At 43.7% G+C, this 26,088-nt stretch overlaps 1 protein-coding gene across 4 annotated transcripts in view; it reads left to right on the top strand.

Moving 5' to 3' along the window:
* The first annotated feature begins 2,639 nt into the window (after window positions 1-2,639).
* Window positions 2,640-26,088, top strand: part of MARCHF1 (membrane associated ring-CH-type finger 1) — a 259,802-nt gene continuing 236,353 nt past the window's right edge. Inside the window, exon 1 of one of the 4 annotated variants that reach the window (XM_075149398.1) lies at window positions 2,640-2,759. The gene's annotated coding sequence lies outside the window, so the exon portion shown is untranslated. The remainder of the gene's footprint in view (window positions 2,760-26,088) is intronic. The other 3 variants (XM_075149399.1, XM_075149397.1, XM_075149400.1) reach the window with 3 other exon arrangements.

The following is a 26,088-nucleotide window of genomic DNA, read 5'->3' on the forward strand; positions in this document are numbered from 1 at the left end:
TGAGACCTCGAATTTGACATAAGATTTTGTGACATGTAGTTGTACAAGTTTGTTGCTCTGTAACACATAGGTTTATGAAAGGTTTGTAAATACAATATTCATTTTTGATACTTGGATTAACTCAGAAAGGTTGAGTCCTGTATTTAAATGCTATGGTTCTGAACTCATAAAGCTGCTGTTCAGGACCTTCTTCAGCACAAACTCTTCCTCAACTTTAATATCTCTTTAAAAATCCGACTATGCTGGCTTGCAAGAAGACTGAATCTTCATGTCCAAAGACAAAAGTCCAGGTATGGTAAGTAATGAACTCAGACGTGTTTGGTCATAATAAATTGCTCTGTTGTGTGGTTCTTGGTTGTCTTAGTCGTATGAGAGGAATCAGAGTAGCTGTAGTTACAGAGCTGTTAATGTGCTCAAGGTATGAAGGAATCTAAAAAAGTTTGCTAGAGAAAGCTGCAGCGTTCTCTAAACCAGTATTTCCACCAGTGTTAACTGATACAGTAGTAGCAATTATAAAGCGTCTTTTGCACTGACAGGCTGATGCTCTGCTCTGCTCAGGAATTCACTGGGAGGAAATGGCTCTGCGATGGCGAAGACAGCTCATCTTTTTATATTAACTTCTCTGAATTAATTGCCTAGTATACATCTTCTGTCTAATATACATCTTTTCCCGGCTAAATAAACTGTCCCTTATTTTATGCTGGTAGCTGCCTCATTATTCATTTAATATCAGTCGTGTGGGTGAGTTTGGGGTATTTTTGGTCTTTTAAATTTTGTGTTCCACTTAATGAAATCATTGAAGTGTCTTGCTGAAATGAAATAGCACTGGATTCATGTGATCAGTAGCCTTTGCTAGACCTCAGTGATCAGTCCACTTACCCAAAGCAATGAGCAAAATTTTCATACTACTTCCTCTGCCTAGGGCTTCAGGATCCCAGCTGGGAGGAAGGCTTCTTTGGAAGGAGAGTCCTCATTCCTGCAGGTATGTTCTTACTGATCCAGTTTTTGAAAAATCATTCTGCAGATAGCAGGAAACAATTTAGCACCCAAATACTTTCTTTGGAAGGGAGAAAGGGATGTATTTTGATGCAGTGAGTAGCCATGCAAGTGTGTTAAAATGGTGAAGCAGAGCAGCAATAATTGAGGCTGATGTAGCTCCATTTTCAATTTTATTTTCAGGGTATAAAAATTGCTGCTTCAAACCTGATTAGGTGAAATCTCCAATAAGACAAAAAGATAAATAAGGTAAGATAAAAATTGCCAGCATGAGTGAAAATATAGCTGAGGACTAGAAGAATTTTTAAACTACTGCCATAAGGCGAGAGAAGAATTTTAAACAGTTTTATTTCCTTTTTACTATTTATAAGAAAAGGAGAAGAAACATATAACAAGCAGATACAACTTTAGAAAATCTGTCACGTTTTGATCTTTGGATCAGATCCCAGGACCCAGAAAAATATGAGAAATAATAGTTTAATCTACTTGAGTGAACTCCATAATATGCGGGTACCCATTTAACGTTTTCATCACGATGAAGGTGATGCTTGCTTAGCCCTTATGGCAACGGGACTTGACAGTTCTCCATCTTTTCAGTGGACTTTGGAGAATCCTGAGGCTTGTACTACCGCTCCTTCCACACTGCAGCTCAGACCGATGTTTTTTTTAATTTCCGGACCTGTTGATTGAGCACAGCTATTAAAAAAATAAAAAAAGAAAAAAGTCTGTATGTCCTCTTTCTACTCTTTCTGTCCCTTAAGACCATAGAGGCATACTTTAAATCAGCCTGGAATGGTTTATTCTGGTGATGAAGCCTTTATCAATATATGTAACCAGCAGAGGTGTTGTGCTCCTGGAAATTTGGTCTAAAGTAGATTTTTCATTTTATTTTATTTTGGCTTTCCCACTCTGGACCACTACCTGGGCACGCTGCCTCAGGACATTAGTTTGTTAAGCTATCTAAGCCATTCAAACTTAGACTTATTTTCAAACCTGACTTGAGAATAATTATATGACCTGGGGTCTAAAACCTGGAGCTGCACATTGTCGTTTCGCGTGCCCCCTCCCGTCCCCCCCTTCCCCCAATTATTCTCCGTGTTGAACTAATGGCCGAGATGCCATTTCTGCCCAGCCCTCCGGGGGGAAGGGCAGAATCCAGGCGACCGCTCCGTTTTTTAATGCAAAGAGACATAAACCTGCAAACAAGCCCTCTGCCTCTCCTCGCCCAGGGGTTCCACGCAGGATTTCTACACTTCCAGCAAACTGACTTTAAAAGATATTTCACGGGAAAAGCAGAAACCGGCTGAGGGGAGGGAAGGGGGACGAATGCTCCCGCGTGAAACGCTCTGACCACAAGGCTCTGCTTCCACGTCGGAGTTTCCATGCGAACGGCCGCCGCGGGCAGCCACCCCTCCCGACACAGCGGGGCCGGGAGAACCGGCGGGGCGCAGGGGCGGCGCTGCGCGCCACCCCCGGGGGGCGCCGCAGCCACCGCTCCCGCCCCGGCCCCGGCCCGGGCCCCGGCCCCGCGGGGGGGGCGGGGCGGGGCGGGGCGGGGCGGGCGGTGGGCGGGGCAGCTGGGCGGGATGACATCATGGGGGCGTGGCGGCGGGCGGGAGCGCGGGGAGGCGGGGCGGGGCGGTAGCGCCGCGGCGGGCTGGCGGCGGCTCGGGCGGCGGGATGGGGCGGAGGGCGCAGCCCGGCAGGCAGCCTGCCCCGCCGCCCCGCCAGCCGGCTCCCTGAGGCACCTCGGCCCGCCGCTGGTGAGTGGGCGGGGGGCGGCCCGGCCCGGCCCGGCCCGGCCCGGGGGGGGCGCGGTGGCGGTGGGGCACCTGCCGGGTCCTGGGTGCAGGTGCTGCCCTTTGTTTTTGGGAGTGCGGGGGGAGAGACGTGTTGTTGGTGGTTTTTTTCTTTTTTTTTTTCCTTTTTTTTTTTTCGTTCTGTTTTTGGTGTTTTTTCGTTGTTGTTGTTGTTTTGGTTTTTTTGGGAGAAGCACATCAGGGCACCCACGCGGGTTCCTGCTGCTGCTGTTCCCTTCCTCTCGGCCGGCCGCGGGTGCAGGCGGAGAGCGAGGGTTTCCGTCAGCTTCTAGCGTCACCGTTCTTTGACAGCCGCCGGCACGGAGCAGCGTCCCCGGCTGCCCCGGTCCCTCAGCCTGCCGCCTGTGCGCTGCCGGGAGAAATAATCCAAGGGAGCTTCTCTTGCTCTTCCACCCCCTTGCCCCAAGTCGGAGACGGACCCCGGGAGGGAGCAGCCGCCGAGCGCCCGCCCCGGCCCCCGGCCGAGCCCGCGAGCCGCCGGGGAGCGGTGCCCGCGGCGGCCCCCGCCGTTCGGGCAGGTCGCTCTCCCAGAGCCCTTCCCCGGCGCACCTCCCAGCCTGCTGGGGACCTTCCGCACCCTCCCCAGCTTAACGCCGGGGTAGACGCGGCTTTAACGTTAAGGGGTTTCTGAGTAAGTGTGCCGTGTAGCGACTTGGTGACAAGAGGAAACCCGGGTTAGAAAAACCTGGCTGGGGAATGTGGGCGAACTTACTTGTCCTTTGTTTGTAATCAATTTTTCAGCGATTTGGGTTTTTTTTTCAGTTGATGCTCTGTGTGTGGGAAGGGGGATAGCAGTCCCAGCCCTTATAACATGAGACAGTAAAAGCTGTGGAAATGTGAAGGAAGGTGTTCAGGCTTCCACCGCTGTCAGCATGTCTCACTGTGACTGTCTAGCCCAGGTTCCTCTTAATCTGGCACTTCTCCCTTTTCCCCTATCCCCTGTATTTTGCCCAGACTTCTGGGGAGCACAAGCGTAAAATGCCTTCTCTCGCTTCTTCCCTATCTTCCTCTTCTATTTGGGAGTTGTGGTCAGGAACGAATTGAAAGGAGGGAAAGACAACCTTATACTTTAGTGCAATTTAAATTGTCTTCATTGCCTAACAGAAAAGTAATGAAGTGCCTTGTATTTCTCCTTCTGTATTCGAAATGCTCCGAAGATCAATTATCTTACTGGAGATCTGCAAATCCGATAGTTATTATAGTGTGTTTTCTTAAATCCCTATGACAATGGCATGGATTGAAGTAAATATACAAACTGATGTACTGCCTGAGAGAATGAGCTTATCTTGCAGAAGGTTTCCTTTTTAATACTGAACAGCTAATATGGACACTGCCACAGTACTTCATTAAAAAGTTGGGAACTAATTAGCTGTTTCTTACAGCTAGAGTTCCAGATTTTAATTAGAGTTCCTGTCTTCAAGTTTAAACTGATTAAAGCAATGCCAAAGCCACTCTGGGTATTTTCAATGTTTGTTTAAAAAAGAAAAGGGGAAAAAAAAAAAAGTAATTTTAAGCTCTTTGAACTTCATGTTGAAAAACAAACCCTTCTGTTTGGGGTTCTGTCTCTGACTCTGCTGGGTGTGGGGGGTGAGAAGATGCATGTTGTGTGCATCTGGTATTAGAGTGAGGAAGGAAACTAATTAATGGTGATGAAACTTACAGGTTTGCTGTTCATAGGGCATTGGTTTCAACTGGAAAACCATAATCTAAAAAGGAAAACTGGAATGTATTAACTAATGAAGGTAGCACTGGATAACCTGTAAGCATTCAGGTGCATTTCCCAATGTTCAAACCACATATAAGGATGTGTTTGGAGATACAGTGATGATGCTTCCTAATAATACTAGAAACTCTGCTACTGTCTAATATTCCTGACCAAAAGGCTCATCCAAACTTACATAAAGTTGTCACGATGATGAAATATTGTCCTCCATTACCTTCTCTATTAATCTCATGTGCATACTTCTGAAGAACGGTTACTTGCTTTAGACTTTAAAAAGAAAATTCAGTGTATGGCTCATTCATAAGTACCCTGCTATATTTTTAACAACTTTCCTACCCTTTTTAGGTGTTTGAGAGATTTGCAAATGGATAATTCACGGGGGAGTTGTTATGCTGATTAGACTCTCACAGTGGGTTTATTCTGAATATTTCACAGCACTCTTGATACTCTTCATGGGAAGAGTTTAATGTTGTTCTCACACTGCCAAGCACTTGTGACAAGACTTAGCAATGGGTGCTTTAAAATAGAAAAAATGAGATTTTCTGGAAAATGCATGCTAAATGAATGACACCCTTTTAAGGTGCGTGAATGGGTCAAGCTAGTAGTGCTTGAAACTCTCCATATGGGACTGACAGCTGAGCTTAACTCTGAGAACTTGCTTCATTTCAATGTTTGACCCAGTCAGAGCTGTGGTAATCCTCATGTCATGACAGAAAGTTCTCTTGTCTGTTCAAACATTTGAAGGATTTTTTTCGTTATTATTATTTAATAGTGACTGAATTCTGTGCAAAATAAACTTCTTTGCAAAACTTTAGGTGTTAATTTGACATCTCTAGATATTTACATTCAAGGTGCTCGAATGCTCTGCTGTCAGGTATGCTGCCAATGAAACCTACATAATTAAATATCTAAATAAATGTGACTGATTTTTTCCCTACTATGATTATTCCCTATGTTTGTTAACTACAGCTCACATCAACTAATATGATGTCAGTATGGATAATGACATAAACTGTCGTCTTGGATTTTACATTTGATATAGGATTTGTATGCGTGACTACCACAATTAACTGTTTTTGATATCCTCAGAATAACTGTCTGGCTTTAGACAACTGGCTTTTCTCTTGTGGAAGAAGCAAGTTCATGTACTAGGAACATCTATGGGCAAAAATTAAAGCACTTGTTAGATTTTCAGAAGATTTTATTAGTTAGACAGTCCTGAGAAACCTTACGTGTGATCTAGGAACAAAATTCCCCAAATGTGCACTACTGCACTTCCAGTGTGAAGAGCGTGGGAATTGGAAGTTTCTCTGTAGCCTCTGGAATCTTACTGGAATGGTCCCACTAGGAGTTGATACATCTGCTCGTAGTCTTTTCTCAAGCTGTGTGTATCTCCATGTAGTCTTGGTCCTTTTCGCCTTTTTCGCTGGCTTCTGCTGCCACAGCCATGCTGTTGTCAGATGCCTGTTTTTTATTTTTGCTGCCTTTTTGTATTGCTGCCTCACCCCTTCTGGGTTTTTGTCCTGGTTTTGGCTGGGATGGAGTTGATTTTCTTCCTATTAACTGGTATAGTGCTGTGTTTTGGATGTAGTGTGAGAATAATGTTGATAACACACTGATGTTTTAGTTGTTGCTAAGTAATGTTTACATTAGTCGAGGACTTTTCATTTTCCTATGCCCTGCCAGGTGTGTGGGGGGCTGGGAGGGAGCGTGGCCAGGACAGCTGGCCCAGCTGGCCAATGGGCTCTTCCATACCATATGACATCATGCTCAGCATATAAGGCTGGGCGAAGAAGAAGGAGGGGGGGGACGTTCGGAGTGATGGCGTTTGTCTTCCCCAGTAACCGTTATGCGTGATGGAGCCCTGCTTTCCTGGCGATGGCTGAACACCTGCCTGCCGATGGGAAGTGGTGAATGAATTCCTTGTTTTGCTCTGCTTGCGCACGCGGCTTTTGCTTTCCCTATTAAACTGCCTTTATCTCAGCCCATGAGTTCTCTCACTTTTATCCTTCCGATTCTCTCCCCCATCCCACCCGGGGGGAGTGAGCGAGCGGCTGCGTGGTGCTCAGTGGCCGGCTGGGGTTAAACCACAACAGTTTTCAACTTTAATTTTGTTTGGTTTCTGTGTGTATATTATCTATTCCTCAATCCAGTAGATTCACTATCATGTAGCATACATGACAATGCAATTATATGCCTTGACTTGAAAAAAATTAGGATCTTTAAAGAGAAACATCTTGTTATGTGAAATTAAATCCAGAATAGCCTCATCATCTTAATAGCAGTGCAAATTCAAATAATGACTTAATAGAGGAACTTAAACCTTTTATGTGATGAGAATAACCTTGTTAATTATCAGGGTTAATGAGGTGCATTCCTTTAAAGTGAACAGAGTGATCACAGGCCAAAAAATGGACATCTCTTCCGCTGGATAGTATTTTTCCAAATCATCGGTAATTGAAGAGGGGATTTTCTTCCAGGCGGGTGTGTGGTATTACAGCAGTTTATATCAGATTCTTCAGGAAAGAGGAATAAACACCTATTAAAAAGTAGACTATATGATACAGTCAAAGCAATATGAAATAGTAAAATAACTTCACCTTGGTTTGTGCAGCGATCTTGATGGTTCAGTGCCTTTTTTTCCAAATTCATTGGCAACCAGGCATACACTGAAACTTAAATCTCATTTAAGTTCCATGATTTGGAAATAGTAGGGAGTTTGATAGCATTGTGTTATTCCGTGTCATTTCACAGCTCTCTAGGATATTTCAATGCTACTTGTAGCTTCATATAGTTCCTTCTACAGAATGGTTCTGGGGATGCAAAGGCATTAAAGGTGCTTTGGGTAATTGTGCTGCCACAGTGCTATCCTGTTGGTTGTAGGACAGGTGTACAGGGGAGGTCTTGTACTGTATTGTGAGAGGTTTTGGCAGCGCTGAGCTGCGGAAGGGCATAAAGTTAATTTCAGACTAGGTGACTATTGAGAAACAAAGCTTCTGATTTTACAGTGAAGATGATACTATATTTACAGCTCTTTTATAATCTTACGAAATGAATGATTTTGCACAAGGAGTGTGGCATTCAAGGCGTTGAAAACATTTCTGGTAGCTTGTGTGTAGGAAGAGTTATAATGTTCCTGCCTAAATTTTGTCCCGTTAACTTTGCTTGTCTGTTGCCAGATTTCTTCACAAGAATATCTTCCAGAATTGACCCGTCTGTGTCTATGTCTGTCCCTATGACATGTGAACATGCCTGCCCTGGGACGGTGCTGGGAAGTCCAGCGCAATATGAAACCTTAGCTCGTTAGCTGCTACCCTGTGCTGACTTGGCTGAACTTTTAGTGCTTTGGAGTGAGGCAGCTGGCTGTGTTGTATGCTCTGTGGGTCTGTCTGTCTGCAAAAAGGGTGTGTAATATTTGACTGTATTAAGATACTGGGTAATGTGGGACACGATGGAAAAAATGGGGTACAAAGTACTTCAGAACACTGAACAGCTTAAGTACTTCTAATCTATTCAGCAGCTCAGTTTGAGAGTCTAAAAACCAGAAGCTTGTTTCATTTGCGATTCAGAACAACGCTCTTCCTTGTCTGTTTATCTCCATTACAAAATTAAGTTCTTTAAATAAGGTGGTGGTCACTGACTGATCTCCTGTAAGGCTTTCCATTTTCCTCAGAGGAACAGTTTCTCTATCCTTTTTGATGTCTGTGAAGGTATTGCAATTAATGTTATATCTTTTTATCCTTATGTTATATTTTTACTTCATGTTGCATTACACAGGTGTACAGGGGACAAGCTGGGGAAGGGAAGTGCAGGTTCTGCTGGAACGTGGGGAAATGTCATCGTCGTGGCATCGTATGGCTAGGGCTCCCAGTGAGGATATGTAGGGGACAGCTTCTGTGCATGTCATAATTGTTTTGGTCATGTTGGGTCATTGAGTGAAAATGCATACTCATAGTGTACTAATCCCTCTTTTCCAGTTTCTGCCCTTCAGCTCTCTAAAGGAGAGGAGAAGAGATTCCAAATGAAAGCACAGTGAAGGAAAGTCAGGCCATGTTTGCAGTCATGGGAGCAGCTTCCTTCACCTCCATGGAGTGTAGTTTACATTGTGATGGCTTGATGACTATAGGTCTCATGGGAGATAGTGTTCTTCCCGCCCCCCACCCCCTCCACCCCCAAGCTATTCTTCTCTGAAGGCTCTGAAGAAAGGGACTTCTTTAGCATGGAAGAAAGGTTCAAAGAGGAAAAAAAATATTAATACCTTGATTCAGATGTAAAATTGATATAACATCAGCCAAGCTAGATAGATACCTAACCTAAGGGACAAAAGTTTGGCATGAGATCAAGTAGTAATAAAATAAAGACTAGGGTAAGATTTCTAGCCAACGGAGAAGTGGACTTTTGGAGCTGTCTTCTGACAGGGCAAGGGTGCGCATGTGTTATGTGGTCAGAGTTTTAAGGGGAAGCCCAAGCCCAGTGTAAGACATCATAGGACTTGATAAGTGTGATGAAAGGAGGCTGGGAGAATAACGTGGATTGCAGCATTAATCTTGGTGTATTGCTTGAAATCATCAGCTGGAACCCATATGCGTAGCAGAAGAACGTGGGGCGAACTCCAGCTCTCGGGTTATCAGGGTTGGCTGAGTGCAGAGGCAGTTGCAGTGAGCTTTCTGTTGCTCTGCTGTTGAAGGACCTTGATACCATCAGCTGGAGTAAGGAAAAACCCTTGCTCAGAAGTAGGCTGTGGAGTGAAAGTCCCACGTGCTAGCACAAAATAGTATGTAGCAGGACTAAATCTGATCATGTTTTCCTGATCATGGGTCCTCTTAGGAAAGGGATGATTATGGTTCCCAAGGGAAGATCTTGTGCTTCAACGTGTCCAATATGTGAAACTGGCATCAGGCTGTGTGACCAGTCCTTGCCATGTAATCTATGAACGCAGGCACATTCTCGTCCTGGCTTGTGGTGGACAATATGCTGCTTTACCTCTTTGCTCCTTCAGGCTCAGAGGGTCTGTGCTGCTTCTTTGGAGAGAAACCTAAAGCATGGCTCTCCTGAGTGCCAACCCCGTTCAGAAGGTGTCTGCTGTCTCCTCACAGTGGTGTGGTCTCTTCTGTTTAAAGCTCTTGTGCCAAGTGCAGCCAAACGCAGGTCAGCTAATGTGACCGAGTTGTTCTTCTGGGGAGTAGTAATAATTTCAACGCAGTGTAGGAAGTTCCTCTACGTAGTAACAGTATCAAATCATTCTTCTAGCCCTTGTCGCTAGCCCTTGTTCTCGTGGGGGACTTCAACTTTCCGGACGTCTGCTGGAAATACCACACGGCAGAGAGGAAACAGTCGAGGAGGTTCCTGGAGTGTGTGGAAGATGATAACTTCCTGACGCAGCTGGTAAGCGAGCCCACCAGGGCAGATGCCTCGCTTGACCTGCTGTTCACGAACAGAGAAGGACTGGTGGGAGATGTGGTGGTCGGAGGCCGACTTGGGCTTAGCGACCATGAAATGGTAGAATTCTCGATACTTGGTGAAGTAAGGAGGGGGGCCAGCAAAACCGCTACCATGGACTTCCGGAGAGCGGACTTTGGCCTGCTCAGGACACTGGTCGAGAGGGTCCCTTGGGAGACAGTCCTGAAGGGCAAAGGGGTCCAGGAAGGCTGGACATTCTTCAAGAAGGAAGTCTTAAAGGCGCAGGAGCGGGCTGTCCCCATGTGCCGCAAGAAGAACGGGTGGGGAAGGCGACCGGCCTGGCTGAAGGGGAGCTCTGGCTGGGACTCAGGAAAAAAAGGAGAGTTTATCACCTTTGGAAGAAGGGGCAGGCAACTCAAGAAGAGTACAGGGATCTCGTTAGGTCGTGCAGAGGGGAAATTAGAAAGGCAAAAGCCCGGCTAGAACGCAACCTGGCCACTGTCGTGAGAGACAACAAAAAATGCTTTTATAAGTATGTTAATGACAAAAGGAGAGCCAAGGAGAATCTCCATCCTCTATCGGATGCGGGGGGGTACGTTGCCACCAAGGGTGAGGATAAGGCTGAGGTACTCAACGCCTTCTTTGCCTCAGTCTTTAGTAGTCAGAGCGGTTATCCTCAGGGTACTCAGCCCCCTGAGCTGGAAGACAAGGACGACGAGCAGGATAAACCCCCCATAATTCAAGAGGATGAAGTTAATGACCTGCTACGCCACCTGGATGCTCACAAGTCTATGGGGCTGGATGGGATCCACCCGAGGGTACTGAGGGAGCTGGCGGAGGAGCTTGCCGAGCCGCTCTCCATCATTTACCAGCAGTCCTGGTTAACTGGGGAAGTCCCGGACGACTGGAGGCTCGTCAATGTGAGGCCCACCTACAAGAAGAGCCGGAAGGAGGATCCGGGGAACTACAGGCCGGTCAGCCTGACCTCGGTGCCGGGGAAGATCATGGAGTGGTTGGTTTTGAGGGTGCTCACAAGCCATGTCCGGGACAACCAGGGGATCAGGCCCAGCCAGCACGGATTCATGGAAGGCAGGTCCTGCTTGACCAACCTGATCTCCTTCTATGAGCAGGTGACCCGCCTGGTGGATGAGGGAAAGGCTGTGGATGTGGTCTACCTGGACTTCAGTAAAGCCTTTGACACTGTCTCCCACAGCATTCTCCTAGAGAAGCTGGCGGCTCATGGCCTAGACAGGTGCACTCTTCACTGGGTAAAAAACTGGCTGGACGGCCGAGCCCAGAGAGTTGTGGTGAAGGGAGTTAAATCCAGTTGGCGGCCGGTCACGAGCGGTGTTCCCCAGGGCTCAGTTTTGGGGCCGGTCCTGTTCAATATCTTTATCAGTGATCTGGATGAGGGGATCGAGTGCTCCCTCAGTAAGTTTGCAGATGACACCAAGTTGGGCGGGAGTGTTGATCTGCTGGAGGGTAGGAAGGCTCTGCAGAGGGACCTGGGCAGGCTGGATCGATGGGCTGAGGCCAACTGTATGAGGTTCAACAAGGCCAAGTGCCGGGTCCTGCACTTCGGCCACAACAACCCCAGGCAACGCTACAGGCTTGGGGAAGAGTGGCTGGAAAGCTGCCCAGAGGAAAAGGACCTGGGGGTGCTGGTCGACAGCCGGCTGAACATGAGCCGGCAGTGTGCTCAGGTGGCCAAGAAGGCCAACGGCATCGTGGCCTGTATCAGAAATAGTGTGGCCAGCAGGAGTAGGGAGGTGATCGTGCCCCTGTACTCGGCACTGGGGAGGCCGCACCTCGAATCCTGTGTTCCGTTTTGGGCCACTCACTACAAGAAGGACATGGAGGTGCTGGAGCGTGTCCAGAGGAGGGCAAGGAAGCTGGTGAAGGGCCTGGAGCACAAGCCTTATGAGGAGCGGCTGAGGGAACTGGGGTTGTTTAGCCTGGAGAAGAGAAGGCTGAGGGGAGACCTCATCGCGCTCTACAACTACCTGAAAGGAGGTTGTAGTGAGGTGGGTGTTGGTCTCTTCTCCCAAGTAACTAGCGATAGGACAAGAGGAAATGGCCTCAAGTTGCGCCAAGGGAGGTTTAGATTGGATATCAGGAGAAATTTCTTTCCTGAAAGAGTGGTCAGGCCTTGGAACAGGCTGCCCAGGGAAGTGGTGGAGTCACCATCCCTGGAAGTATTTAAAAGACGTGTAGATGAGGCCCTTAGGGACATGGTTTAGTGGACATGGTGGTGTTGGGTTGACGATTGGACACGATGATCTTAGAGGTCTTTTCCAACCTGTATGATTGTATGATTCTATGATTCTCTGTGCCAGCTCTACATGTGGGTAAACTGTCATTAGAGTCAGCTGATGGATATAAGTTTTCATCAAGACAGATGCTTTTCTATAAAGCAGATAAATATTTTCAGTCCTGTAGGGTTATGTTTAAAATGAATCTTCCTTGTTTGTATAGTACCTTTTTAAAAATTGAATAGTAAAATCAGTGTCTCAGGTTAGTGGAAGTCCTAACAAACAGCATGAGAAATTGAATGGAAGATGGCATATCTGCAAAAAAGCCAAACTAATTCCATCTCCACGTGCCTCTCAAATGCTGGTCTTCACAGCTGGCTGGATGCTGTGGAGCTGGAAGAAAGGGACTGGCTGTCCGTGCTTCAAAAAGATAAAAGCTCTTTGATAAACTCTTGCTAGAGTAAAGAACTTGATTCAACTTTGCAATTATATATGGGTATACTGAAGTTGGTTAAGTGGGAGACTTAAGGTAGAGCAAAGCCTGAGAAATCAAAAAGGAGTATGTGAAAATGGTCTTTCTTCTGCAGCCGCACGCAGCGGAGGAGGGGAAAAGAAATAGCTAAACCTCGAGTATTTTCTTGGTGGGTTTGCTACATGAGCAGTCTCTGCACTTCATGAGAAACTGTTTTCTGAATTTTTTTACTCTTTTGAACTGCATTTGTAGTAATAGTCTGCTCATTTTATTCTGTCCTCCTGTGAAAAATCTTTAATACGAACCCTGTTCAGTCAGTACGTGTTTGAAAATAGCCATGTTTTATTTAAGTAAGAAGAAGAGCGCCTCAATTGTATGTGTTTCTCTTTGAAAGAGAGTGAAAGGCGATGTTACAAAGAACGAATTTTGGCAAGCGGGAAGAAAGCTGAAGAGAAATGACAGAATGTGTAAGGGGCAGTTTTTATCCCGACTGAAAGGGTGGCTGAGGAATTTAAAGAGGAAATGATAAAAAGAATTTCATGGAGAGGAAGATGAAGGTAAGATTATAGAAAATGGAGAAAGGCCCAAGAAACTAAAGGAAAATGAACCCGTAAAATCTGAGGCAGGGGTAGGTTGGAAGTGAAAAGGAGGGGAGGCAATATCTATGGTAAGAGAAGATTTGATATGAAGGGGGTGAAATGATCTGAGGGGAAAAATAGTGGAAAAGGGACAGAATCAAGATATAGAATGAAAGATGATGACCAGTGTACGTGGAATAGGAAAAGAAAATCTTGTTTTAAGCATGTGCTGTGTTTAACTTTTCAAAAGCCTTTTCTTCCCTTGGGCTAGGGAAAAATGTCGGGCCAGATCCAGCAGCCTGAGAGGAGCGAGGCTGCCACAGCTCTGTGCCCCAGGTCCAGCCAGCAGCAAGGCTGAGCATGTGTTCCTGGTACACGCGCATGCATGCCCGCACCCGTGCCAGGTGCTGCACCGTGGACATGCGGCCACCCCAGGCTGGCCACCCCAGGCTGGCACTTAAGACCACTCGCCTTGGTCATTCTGGTGGCTGGCCGTCCCACCCCAGTTGCTGCACTCACACACATGCATAATGTATAGACCCCCTCACCCAGTTAGAAAGGATTTAATAAGCAGATAAGACAGATGGCACTCATCAGGCGCAGGGCATGGCCAGGCAAGTGAACCAACCAGCAAACTATTTTGCACGCAACTGGCCCTCTTTATCCACTTACTCCTCTGTTTTCTCACACTTGTTCCTCCCCAAATCATGTAAATCCATCCCTGTCCCTGCCTTTGGTTCCTCCTGTAAACATCCTGTAGTAAGTCCTGTGCAATCCCCAAATGCTCTTCCCCTGCATCTCATAATCTGTCCCACACTGCTGGGCAGTGACCCCCCTCTGTCCAAGAGGTGCTCTGGTGTTTACTCATCGTGATGGGTTTCACACCTGGACACTGGCGCTGAGGCTCTCCTGGCACAGCCCTGGGAGGGGTCTGGATGGGGCCTCCCTTCCTCCAAGTCCCTAACTTGGGTTCCTGCCTGCCATTCTGCATGCCTGGGGGCCTCTGGGCTTGTAGAGATGGGCCTCTGGTGGGCTGATTGCTCCTGTGATGGGCCTGGGAGGAGCTGGGCAGGGTATTCTTTGCGCTTCCCCACCTGCCACTGTCTCTCTGTGCTCCTTTGATGGGGTGCAGCTGGGCTTTTATCGCATAATCTAACAGTATCCAACCATCTTCGTTTTCTATGGGAATTTTAAAGAGTAAACTTGTGATGAAAATATTCTTTTAAATAATATGTAGGAATGAGAAAAATTTGATTGTTAGAGCACATGCTTGCTGCCTCCTTGTTTGGCTTTATGCTGTGGAATACAAAAAGTATTGTATGACCTGTCAAGTCTAATCAAGTTAGATTTTTATTTTAAAACTTGAAAGTGATTATTCTTCAGTTAAAGGTCTAGTCAGTAGCAATAAGCTCCAGTACAGGTTACAACACTACTTGAACATCTGTGAGGAATCCAGGTAATGATAATAGTTACAAAATGAAAACTGAGGGAGTGCTTGTGATTGCCTGTGGCAATGTTGTAGTTAATGGGATGGAATGAAATTTTTTTCCAGAATTGCCACCAACATTTCTTTATGTGTCTTTAAGAACTTAGACTGCTTCTAAAGGCCGTAACAATTATAATTACCTCTTTTTAAACGGCAGTTAAACGTATGCATGTTCTGCAAAGCTGTCATTAAGGTACACTTGAACTCATGAAAGAATGATCGTGTTCATCATCGCAACTAGATTTTTCAGTGCCTTAGGACTGGAGAGAGGAGCCTGCACAGAGAAACTGTCAAGCTGAGTTAGACTCTGCAAAGGGTATTGGAGTAAGTAGCACAAAGTTCATCAGCTATGTTTCCAAGAGTGGGGATGGGGAAACGTTAAAAGTCTAGGTTTGTCTAAAAACTCGATTGTGTGCTACATTTTACACCAAGTGATTACAGTCACCTACAGGAAAAGGCACAGAAGTGTGGAAATGGAAATCAAGGTGGAATCTGAGTGTAGAGCCGCTGGAAAGTGGAGCAGCTGGCTAATTAGACATTAACAGGGCAGTGTACTTTTTTTTTAAGAAAGGGGAAAAATTAATCCAGGCGACTGCAGGATTATGGTTTTGACGTCACTGTTATTCAAGTTCTTAAACTGCCTTTGGAGGAAAGGATAGTTCTGTGCACAGTGGTAAAAGAAAATTAGAAAAAGGTATTAGGAATTTACCAAAGAGACTAGTACTAAGGAAGTGTGACAGATTAAAGGCCCCTTTGCCTCAGCTGTGCTTATATAGCTGTTTGTATAGCTAAACTGTAAATAAGATCAATTTTGATTTTAAGAAACAAAACATACTGTCAATCTTTTTTGACGTGTATCGTCATTAATTGGGAGCTTGACTTCTTTGATAAGATGAAATTTGAGAGGGTATATGAGTACTTTATAAATGTGTGGGGATAATCACAAGGAAAGAATTACTTAGAATAAGACAATGCTGATATGAGACCAAGTGAACATATTGGCTGGGTATAAATTTACTCTAGAAATTAGAATAGGGTTTCTAATCAGTAGAAGATAGTGTATATCAAACTACAGTTGAAGGTAGTGTATATCAAACAGTTGAAGGTAGTGTATATCAAACCATATCTTACTGCATGAAAGTAGAGTCTAAGAAATTTACGAAAAAGCTTTCATAAAGGTCAGGGATGCCTGCTAGAGCAAGGAACTAAATTCACGGAGCAAGGGAACTCTTTTCTGTAGTATTTTCCTAAAATAAAATTCACATAAAGTGAAGGCATCAATATCATGACAGTATACTTGACAGCAGATGTGGCTCTTGCCCTCCATGATGGTACAGAGGTAGGTTTTTCAAACAGGAGCAACCAGTTTCAACAACCACAACGAAGTGAAAACGATTTGGAGAGAACAGAATTTTCCATGGAAAGGCAATGGAAATTTCAACAAGCTAGAAAGCAGTTTTCTTGGGTAAAAGTTCTGAAACAGATAGTTGAAATGATAGTTGAAGAATGTGATGTGATAAATGACACTTCTTTTACCCTAATCATCTATTCAGGGTTCGGTTTCCTTGACACATGACACTGGTCATTGTTACTTACGCCTTTTGCTGGGCTTTAAACTCCCTGTGTAATGTGTGCCAGTCTTTTGAGCAGAAATTTTTGAAGGTTTTGGCAAGGTTAGAGAGCTAAGCTGGGGGAAAAAGATAACTGTCAGATGCTGTTGGAAACTTAACATGCACTGATGCTTCAGGATGGGGCCTTGAAACAAAATGGATTGATTCTTGTGCAAGGAATGCATTTCTCCCCTTCCTCAGAAGATTTATTTGCTTGTGGAAAATAGTAGACCTTGAAAACACCTGTTCTTGTGCTGGCTAAAACGTCTCTAAAACTTAATGGCTGAGCCAAAACAGGATTCCTCTGAAATTACAAACGTTGAGTCATTTGGGCTGTGGGAGATGATGGTGTGAGCAGCCCTACTGACACACGTGCCTGGTGCCCAGGAGCTCTGGAAGAGAAAGCTGCTTAGAAGGAAGATCCTGCGAAAGTGAACCTAGGAGGAGAAGACGATAGGGAAGAGAACAAACCCGGAGAGATAAGTGCTTGAAACCTGAGGAGTGAAACTGTAGGAAGGGGAAGTGATATTCAGAATCTAAGCTAGAAAGGTGAGATGTACTAAAAAATAAAATAAGAATTGATCTGGCAGGACGTGATTCAGATGAGGATACCAAAGAGAGGAGATGACAAGGGGCTAGTTAAGAAGATCAGCTCAACACCGCCTGTGCTGTTTGAGAGGGTGAAGGAAGACAGGCAGGCAGGTGTGCCCAAACAAAGCCAGGAGTACAATCCGAGGTGCCAGTCTGATGGCAGTGTAGACAAAATGTCCCACTGATTTGAGTTCTTGATCACACGGGTGGTAACACCTCAGCACTGTTACCTACTTTGGCTGTTAGAGCAGACCCTAGTTGCTCTGCAGGTCTCTTGGGTGTATGCGAGTATGTATTACAACCGCGTGTAATACTTTTCCATACTTTCTCCCGCTTTCCATAGAACTGTTGCACAAAATTCGGATGTGCTGGGGATAAATCAGAGCTGTATGACACTTCTATCTGTAGAGCTCTAGCCTCATTTTATTGTGCATGGTGAATGAGGCAGGGATTGCTAGGGGAGAAGTGTATTTCATAGTCAGACAGCTAAATGTTACTCTGGAGATAAGGCTTATATTCTTTTCTGCCCACATAGGTCCTGTTTGATGCTTGTCAGAGTATTTGCAGGTGTTTTTTCCCTGTGTATTTCTCTCCTTTTCTGGATGCCCAAATCTGAAAGTCAGGTTCTAATGTGCAGAAGAATTAGATGATTGCATCTGAAGTTGAAGGAATTTTAGTGCTTGTTTGCTGTAGAGACTGTGCCAGCTCTACCTGTTAGCGTCTGGGGATCTTTCTGAGCCAGGTATCATGTCTATATATTTAGTAACCAGGCTATAAGATGATGAGACGAAACAAGATGTATCTTCCCCAAACAGGCACATTTAACTTAAAATTCACAATCTTTTTTTCCCTTTGATATTAAAACAAACAAACAAAAAAAAAGAATTGTGGTTATCCAATTCTCATTCATCTTTTTCTTTTTTTCCCCTTGGTAGAATAATTTCTGTAGCTTGTGTTGCATAAAATAGTGCTAAGCAATGCTTATTATAAGCCCGGAAGCTTAATGAAATATTTACATGAATACTTAACTAACAGACATAACTTTTAAGATTTAACAGACCACCTGCTCAGCAACTGAAATAGAGCAATGCTGTTTTCAAAACCAGTGTTGTTATTCCCGGCCAAGGAAACATCCTGGGTAGAGCTCCCAGAAAACTGTTTTCTCATCCCATTAATTCTTTTTAGCCTTTTTGAAAAAATAATTTACTTGAAATCATAAGGCTTCCACAGGAAAAAGAAGGATGGGGGTGGGGAGGAGAAGGGAGAGGATAAGAAAGAGAAAGTGGTGAAGAGAAGCATCTTAGAGTAGCATGCCAGAATGCTCTCCCTTAACACAGGAGATTTGAGGTTAAATTTTTGGCATCTCCACCCTATTCTAATCATCGGCTAGTTTAACACAATTTTTTTTTCTTGCCCTATTCAGAGCTGTCTGTCCTCTGCGTTCAGTCCAGAAGCGACATACTGCTGTGTTACTGTGACTGTTATCCAACGTGCTGGCTCTCTTTCACAAGCCTGATGAGCAAAAACATAGCTAGTGCTGGTCCTGGAGCAATTTGTTTGTACTCGTCCGCGTAGATGTCTTCTGTGTACTGGAGAGGCATGTGCTGAACTGAAGGAGGAAAAAGCAAGGAAAGGTGGCAGTCCTGCATCGCCAGCCCACGTAATTCCATCTGTGGAGATTGCCAAGATGAGGTCTTTGGCTGTTCGTGGGACAGGAAGATATTTAAACTCTGATTGTGGAGGCTCTTTGGGCACCTTTGTCCTGGCCTTCCACAGTCAAGAATTCAAATATTCTTTTTCTTGTTCACATATTGTGGGGCATTACTGGGTACTAGGGACCTACGCTTCGTTTATAGAAGATAGGTCATGCTACAGTGATTTAAAATACCCACCCTCTTAATTAATCTTGGAACTCTTTAGCCCATGCTAGTGTGCTTTTATGGAAGAGTAAATGCTTCAATATTTGTTCTGTGTTTGGAATTAAAACAGAAAAGTGCTTTCTCCAATTCTTTCTCTTCAGAACCTTAAGCAAAGTTACAGAAAAGATAAAAGCCCTTTTTCCCAGGATTAAATACTCGTCTCCATGCCATAGGAAATAATTGGGAAGATTTGTGTAAGTGCCATTTGTTGTCATCTGTCAGAGGTTGTATAGGTGTACGTATGTGTGTTTAGTTGAACCCTTTTCACTGGGGAATAACACAATATGTGGCAAAGTTGGGTAGGCAGTAGGGGAAGCTTAAGTGGCACAGGGTCAATGTTTTGTGTGTTGTTTTTTTTTTTTTTTTAAACTTGTCCCAACTCCTTCTCTTCAGAGGGCTTCTCAGGATGCTTTCCATCACAGTCAGCTCTCATTTACAGCTGATGTGTTTTCAGCTTTTCCAGCCCTCTGTGGTGGCAAAATAGCCAATCTGCGTGGCAGAGTCTGGTGAAGTTTTTGAGGTTTTGTTCCTTGTAGTAGACGATCAATATTCTATAGAGAGACAATTTCAGGAACAGGTTCTTTCTTATCCACATATGATATGTTTACTCACTTTTTATCCACAAATAGAGAAAGCGATATCATTGATTTTTAGTACTGGTATACACCGAGTATTTTTTTTTAATTCCATTGCCTGTAATATGTCTCTGAATTCCAGAAGCGTATTAGCCCTGCTTCTTTGCAAATCTGTTAGAATATTCTGATTGCTTTGCTTTTTGTGGTATGCCATTCTCTGAAATGTTGTATTTGTGATTGTGATCATAGTCATGGTTATAGATAAGTCTGATAACAAATAGTATTGCTCAATACAGTGGGCAGCAGTTCTTTACTTCTGGGCTGTTAGAGCTGCCATGCTTGTTCTTCTTGCTCTTCATTTAAGAGTATATGAAGTAAACCGCAGCCACTATTATGACCAGAAATATCACTGGCCTAACTGCTGGGATTTTTCATCCAACTGTAGAGATCTAGGAGTAGACAGGCATATCAAAATAATTTTGACTATATCTGTTCCAGCAAAGACTTTATCTGAACGAAATAGATGCATATTTCAAGCATAACATCAGATAGTGATTAAATGCAACATTTTGTCTTGCAGGGGTGTAGGTTTCTTGTCAGACACAGTTATTACACTTCTGGTTTTGCATTTAAAATTGTTTTCAAGTTTGTTCAGTCTGTGACAGTAGCATGGCCTATCCTCTGTGCTTGTGTCTAGAGTGAGATGAGATCCATCGAGTTACAAGCTAATGCTGTTTCAACAGCTTTCCTACAACACGTGCCCATTTCTTTATAGGTTCACCTGGTCAGACAGGCAATGAAGAGAAGTCTGTAGAGGATCTTCAAAATCTGAATAGTCATGTGGGTTGGAAAGAGCCCAAATAATTAAATACCCAAATATACACCCTTGACAAATTAACCAATTAGCAATAGATGTGGGATTACAAACAAACTTACAAATTCTTATCCTAACTCCTACTAGCCACTTCTGTTGTGAACATGAAAAAAAAAAATATATCTTTTTCCTGCAAAATGAAAGGAATTGTTCTTCTCAAGTGGACCTGAGAGAGTTGATCTTTTTCACAGGTAAGGAATTGTCATGGTTTAACCCGGCAGGCAGCCAAATACCACGCAGCCGCTCACTCACTCCCCCCGCCCCGCCAGTGGGACGGGAAGAGAATCGGAAGGGTAGGAGTGAGAAAAACTCATGGGTTGAGATAAAGACAGTTTAATAGAACAGAAAAGGGAAAATAATAATAATAATAATAATAATAGAATATACAAAACGAGTGATGCACAATACAATTGCTCACCACCCGCGCTGACCGATAACCAAGTAGCGATCGGTACTTCCTGGATCACGCCTACTGTTCATATACTGAGCATGATGTCACATGGTATGGAATACCCCATTAGCCAGCTGGGCTGGCTGTCCTGATTATGTTCCCTCCCATCTTGTGTACCTAGCTCAGTCAGTAGGCACGGGAGCTGTCCTTGGACTAGGAGGGTACTTGGCAACAACTGAAAACATCAGTGTGTTATCAACATTCTCCTCATGCTAAATCCAAAACACAGCACTAGGAAGAAATTTAACCCTATCCCAGCCGAAACCAGGACAGGAATGTAAAGTATCCTCTTATTAGAACCATTTTTCTTACTGCTGAAGCAACAAAGAACATGCTTTCCACTTTTTCAATATGATGATAGTTACCCCTACTATAACATAGCTACTATGTTAGTACCACATGTAGCAGTAACTATATGATAGGAGTTACCACTGGGGAAAGGCTATCTGTCATACTCTGCGGAAGTATAAAAATCTCAGCCAGTGCTCTAAGTGGCTACTTTTTCTCTCCCTGGACAATCGTAATATCCTTCCAGACAAACACACCAAGTCTTACTCAGCTTTGAGGCTGGCATAAACAGGCACAAGCTCCACACAGCTTGCAGGACATGATTTGAATATCTTGAACTTCATGATGCTGAAAAAGTGAGTATTTTACCACATCTCTCATTACTACAGAATCAAGCAAGATCTGGTTTTGACAATGTTCAAGTTGAACTAACTTACTGCTTATTTTTGGCATAGTATTCAAAGTGTTAGAAATGAAACCATTTTCTCTGGCTTTCAGTCAGCATTTTAAACTTAGGGTTCGTATTTTGTCCTGTAACAAATGTTATAAGGATTGCAGAACTGGCAGGTACTGCAAGTACTCCAAAATAAGAAATAGAGGCCTTTTCAGCTAGCGAAACATTTGACAATTGTGAGCATTTCTGCCAGGAAGCATTGCTGGCATCCAATTAAGGAATTTTCTATAACAAGAATGCCCTGAATTGTTTTAGGTTGGAAATTGTTTGGTTGACACCATACCTTGTGAAGAAAGCAATAACAAATGGTTAATTTAGAGTTTTTTCGGAAAGCCTAACTGGAACTGCTGGTGTAGTTGCCTTTCTGGACATCGGTGTGTTCTGGTTCCGGCTGGACTGTTGTGGTTTAACCCCACAGCAAAACCCCACGCAGCTGCTTGCTCACGCCCCCCCCTCCCCCCCCCCCCAGGTGGGATGGGGGAGAGAATCGGGAGGGCACAAGTAGGAAAACTCACGGATTGAGATAAAAACAGTTTAATAATTGAAATAAAATGAAGTAGAACAGTAATGATAACAACAATAACAGAATATACAAAGCAGGCAATGCACAGTGCAACTGCTTGCCGACCGCTGATCACGTGCCACGAATGGGGGGCGAGCCCCCACCCCACCCCTAGTTTTTATACTGAGCATGATGTCACATGGTATAGAATACCCCATTGGCCAGCTGGGTCAACCACCCTGGCTATGCTCTCCCCCCGCCCCGCCCCAGCTCCTCCTGCACGTGGCAGGGCATGGGAGGCCAAAAAGAGAAACCAAAACTCTCCCCGGTGCAAGAACCACCCAGCAACAACCAAAGCTTCAATGGGCCATCAAGGCTCCTCTCATACCAAACCCAAAACACAGCACACCCCCCAAGCTACTGGGAAGAAAGTTAACTCTGTCCCAGCCGGAACCAGGACACAACCAGTTTGTTTACTTACTGGAGGATTTGAGAATCAATTTGGCGTTCAGTGTGACTTACCTATTTCTGCCTTGAATCTATATTTTATTGTCCTCAAGTTATTTTGTCTCAGAAGACATCTTCTTCCTTCAGTCTACTTAGACTCTTTCCTAATTTTGTTAGTTTATGTACTGTATAGTAGTACATATTAACTCATTGTATTTGTTGAGAACTTGAGTTCTCAGTTAGCAAAGGGTGGTAAATGTGAGGCTTGTTGGCTGTTTAAGTATGTTGATAAACAGTTGTTGAACAGATGCCAAAAACCTTTGCTTTAGGGGAAGTATCGGTGTTGTGGAAGGTCCTGAGCACATAGTGCGCTCTCTGGTTCATGGTCCAAATCAAGACAGAGGAGAAAAATGCTATAAAGGCAGGAAGTAAAAGTATTCTTTATGAGGAAAAAAGATACTGTGCGTTGGTATTTAATTATCCCTTAGAAACATTCCTTTATGTTACATTGTCATTATGAAAGAGTAAAACCTAAAGTTTAGAGGATAATGGAGAACTGTATTTGCAGACTGACATCAAGAAAACAGAATTAAAATAAACCCAGGTGATGTCCAGCCCTCAGTCCTTGAGGTTGGCTCTAGCTCAGTATTTCAAGTTATGAACAGAGGAAACGCCCACAGTAGGAATACAGCTGAGTGTGCGGTGACATGGAAGCTCATAGGCAGGAAGGGCCCAGGCCATGGAGGGTGGGGGTGAGCATGTGTAATTGTCTCCACAGCAGGCCTCGCTTCTGTCTTTACACATGTCGGTTGGCAAACATCATGTTTTCAGCAAGTTTGGCTGTAAAGTTCCATTCTTCTTTGTTAAGTGAAAATATGTTGGGTAGGCTCCGTTGTGCTAACTTCTGTATTTTCAACAATTCTGAAATGTGTCTTCAAATAATATTTATTGTGACATAGTTAACACTTTTTAGTAAAAAGAGAAGTGCTTATGGGATTTTTAAGTCCTTTTGCCGATTTCCATTGGATATTGCATTTTACAATATATGCAAAATATGACAAGCTCCGTTGTCAGTTGAATCAAGCCACACTTGATTTTTATAACTGATTTCAGTTCTTGGGGAAGGGACCAGATAGAGCTAGAAACCAAGCTCTTTAATTACCGCAGAACATAGCAACACAACTACAAGTTCCTGCAGGGACCGTCAGGCACCTCAGTTCTTTAGGACTAGCTGCATAGATTGGGAGATTAATTTTTTGATGGTCATCAGCTTTTGGCTTCTTTGCTGAGATTTCCAGGAATGACAGCTTGTGCCATTTGTGATGGCTGGACTTGCCTTTGCTGAACCCTTTATAGAGATTTGTAATAGAAATATTAGGGTTGATATGAATGATGCAGGAATGGAAAAGTATGTTTAAGCATCAGAAGCAGCAGCAGAAAGGCCTGTATTGATAATGGAGAACAACTCTCCAGGGATGCAGCTCCCAGGACATTATTTCCAGTGGTAAGATTGAGGAATGCTTTATTTATGTCAAGGCCAGAACACCTGCCCTCTGAGAAGACCATAGAGCAGATGACTTGTCAGTGGAAGCTTGTCATGTGTACCATTTCTTTTCCTGCTCACCCAAAACAAAATCAGACTGTAGACTGTATATATTCCAAATGAAGAAAAACAGAGTAGGAAACCTGGCCTAAGATTTATGGAGGCTGAGGTATAAGTAGGATTCTGGTGCAGGGGACCACCCCATGATGGCTGCTGGCTCCCAAAGGCTATGAAGATCCGTCCAAAAACTAGCTTGTTGTTGCCTGTCGAGAAGAAACCCAGAAACATGGTGAGAACTTGATAGCTGGTGCCTCTTGTCCTCTTTGTCACATACAGGTGATCCTGGCCAAACCACTTGGGCATGTGTCACTTGTGTGTATGTGAGTGTGAGATTGTGAGTGAGTGAAATCTTTGGAAAGGTGAGTACGAGTAGGATATTTGCAAATGAGTATCTTCCCCTTTCATAAGAATCCATGGTGAATTTTGCTACAATAACTTTCCCTACCCTATCTAATTCTTACTTGTTTCACACTGAAATGAAACCACTGTCCAGCCACAGGCAGGAACAGCCTTCAGTTTTCCTACCGACATGAGAACTGTTGATAGGGTTAGGAGGTGTCAGAGGAAGAAACGGGCTAAAACAATTTATGGTTTTGAAAAGTCTCGTGTGACACCAGACTACTAAAATTTAAACAATAAATGAAAAACAGGTCAGAGGGGAAGGAAAAAAACTGGACGGTGAGTTACTGAGTATTTTGTATTAATTAGGCAATTTATTTTCAATATAGACTTTTAAAAAATTGTAATATATCAACATTATAAGTAATATTATTAAATTAATAAAATTATTTTCAAAATGGTCAGTGATATCAATATATCAATGTAATATAATTCTAGTATATTATTTTATTATTAATTATTTTTAATACAAGCATTTTTAAATGGGTATACAGGATCCCTAAAGGTACCAGAATCCTTCAATGTGATTAAGAAACCTTGGGAGTGCAGGAGGCTCTTTGATCTTTGTCCTCCTTGGCCATTTCAGCACCAAACTGTGGCATTATCACTGTCAGGTTCCCTCTTTTCGCAAGAGGTGTGTTATCACTGATATTAACTTCAGACTAGATGATAAGCAGGAAATATAGAGAACAAATAGGGGACAGCAAGAAAAAGCTATTTTTATAGAGTTCAAACAGTTATGTCAGGAACAAGCCTGGTGAGCAAGAGGCATTTTGCAAGCCAGAAGAGTAGCCGTATGGCACATGCTATATTTTTGTGAACTGTCTTTTCAGACTGAAAAATATAAGCATCGAGATAAACATTTGTACTTACGTACTTGAACATGCGTTATGTTCGGTATATGTTCAAACGTGTGCAACAACCAAGTGGGAAAGACTGCGTAAGAGACCAATAGATTTACTGTCTAGCAGTTTTTCTTTAGGTTATTTATAATATGTAAAGAAGTTTGCCATTTATGTGTTGTTTGTTTTGTATGCTTGTTTAATGTTTAGTAGACTATAACATGGTACTTTTTATGCCTGGAACCTGTTTTTTTCCAGGGCCTTGTATATAGCGTAATTAACTCCTCAGAGTGAAGGGAAGGAAATTCTTGGACTGCACTTCTTTTAAAGTATCTGATTGCTTCTGTGAGTCCCTACAGCTTGGCTGGAAAGGCACCTGGTTCCATGGTTAAAGTGAGGAACACTTTTAAAACAAACCCAGACACTTTCCTTATCATCTTTTTCTCTAGTTTTTGTTGGAAGCCTTTAAAGTAATTCTGAGCTTTTATTTTGTTTTGGCTTTTTTTTGGAAAAAAAAATTCCTAATTCATTCGACTTCTTGGATAAAGATACTGGGTTGCAGACATACTTAATTTCTTTTCCTAAATGTTTATGTAGCAAACCTGTGGTTTGTTCTGTGTTATGTGCTCTTTCTGAAATTACACATCTGGAAGACATTGCAGGAATTTAACTGTGTTAATACTTTATTTGGACTTTTTTTTTTGTATAGACATGCTTTGGATTTCTTAATTGCTGACGGGGAGTGCAGCTGAATCAATGTGCTGGGAGTAACAAGAAAATAATGCCTTATTTCATGCTCGCAGGAG

The sequence above is a fragment of the Calonectris borealis genome, chromosome 4 (genome assembly GCF_964195595.1).
Source record: "Calonectris borealis chromosome 4, bCalBor7.hap1.2, whole genome shotgun sequence".
NCBI classification, from domain to species: Eukaryota; Metazoa; Chordata; class Aves; order Procellariiformes; family Procellariidae; genus Calonectris; species Calonectris borealis.